Source organism: Nannospalax galili, unplaced genomic scaffold (assembly GCF_000622305.1).
Source record: "Nannospalax galili isolate Female #2095 unplaced genomic scaffold, S.galili_v1.0 C49031705, whole genome shotgun sequence".
Taxonomy (NCBI): domain Eukaryota; kingdom Metazoa; phylum Chordata; class Mammalia; order Rodentia; family Spalacidae; genus Nannospalax; species Nannospalax galili.
In genome coordinates this window covers 1-1,449 of record NW_008476477.1, presented here as the reverse complement: position 1 = coordinate 1,449, position 1,449 = coordinate 1, and the positions used below count along the sequence as shown (strand labels likewise).

Sequence of the window (1,449 nt, the reverse complement as noted above, 5' to 3'; positions counted from 1 at the left end):
TGGGTGCCTCTGGAGAACAAGGCATCCCTGGACCACCGGTAAGAAGCACCTCACTGTTATGGGATGCCTCTGTCATCCTGGGAGCCCTTAATGGGATCATTCCCCTATGTAGGCCTCTAGCATATGAGAGAAACCTATGTCTGGATGGGGAGTGTCTGGGTTGGGTGAGAGATTGGGACTGGCATCTGGGAATCTCAGGACAGGATCAACGCTGCCCACTTGAAAGCCTGGCTAAGGTCCAGGTCTGCCACTCTTCCTTTAAGTGACCCTGATAGAGCCCCTGCCTCTGAGCTACATTGTCCCATCTAGAAGGAATGGACTCTGCCTACAACAAACAAGCATTTGAAAAGGGGTGGGGGTCAGAAAAGGTGTCATGAATTGGGCCTTGCAGTTGTCTTTACTGTCATTTTTTTCTGTCTTGATAGGGTCCCCAGGGCATCAGGGGCTACCCAGGCATGGCAGGACCTAAAGGAGAGACGGTGAGTCTAGGAGTGCCCTGCAAGAGATACTGTGACCAGTCTTCTGACCTCCAGAGTCCAGCCAGGACTGATTCATAACCCTTTCCTCTCCTCAGGGTCCTCGTGGATATAAAGGCATGGTGGGCTCCATTGGCGTAGCTGGACCACCGGTAAGCCTGCTCTTGTTCCCCCCTCCCTCACCCCCATGCCCCAGGAATGCCCCAGGAGCTCCCATTGCTGCAGTGTGCTGCTCTTCTGGGCCCATATGACTTGGTCTCCTGTCTTCCCGCTAGGGTGAAGAAGGCCCAAGAGGGCCACCAGGCCGAGCCAGTGAGAAGGGTGACATGGTAAGTCCTCAGGCACCCCATGTCCTGTCAGAATCCCTGTAAGGACTGGAAAGGGCTCATCTTCACCCAAGGATGATGTGTGTACATGTATGTGCTTATGTATGTGTCTGTCACTCTGTGCATGGGGATGACTGCTGGGGTCTGACAGTCTGTGCTGAGAGCCCAGTGGGCATACATTCAGACCTTGATAGTAGCCCTGGGGTCCAGTCCTGTGGCCACTGGGGCCAGACAATGAAATTCCAGCAAATCAGCCATGGGACTAATGTAATTTGGTCTGGATTCCAAGGCCTCTATCAGGTTCTTTTAACTCTTACTTAGTTTTAAAATTAATAGACCATTTTCTGAGCAGTTTTAGGTTTATAGAAAACCAAGCAGAGGATGAGGAGCTTGGGAGGCTCCACCCTCCTCTGAGAAGCTATTGGTAGTTAACCATTGCCTGGGAAGAGGGAGTCCTTGTCTTTAGTGGTGTAGCCACTGGTACATTGCCCATGCTCCAGTAAATAACTCCCTACCCATGCTCATGCAAACAACCTTAATTAAACTCAGTGGGTCACAGAAAAATGGGTGGTGTAGGCTGAGTTCAAGCCTCAGAACCCATATAAAGGAAGGAGGGAACCTACTTCCCAAAGTGGTCCTCCACACAG

At 51.6% G+C, this 1,449-nt stretch overlaps 1 long non-coding RNA gene across 1 annotated transcript; it reads left to right on the top strand.

The window, feature by feature from the left end:
* LOC103728417 lies at positions 1–1,039 on the top strand. The gene is made up of 4 exons (XR_607026.2): positions 1–38; positions 426–479; positions 575–628; positions 752–1,039. It is a non-coding gene; the product is annotated as an uncharacterized LOC103728417 (long non-coding RNA).
* Positions 1,040–1,449: the final 410 nt, after the last annotated feature.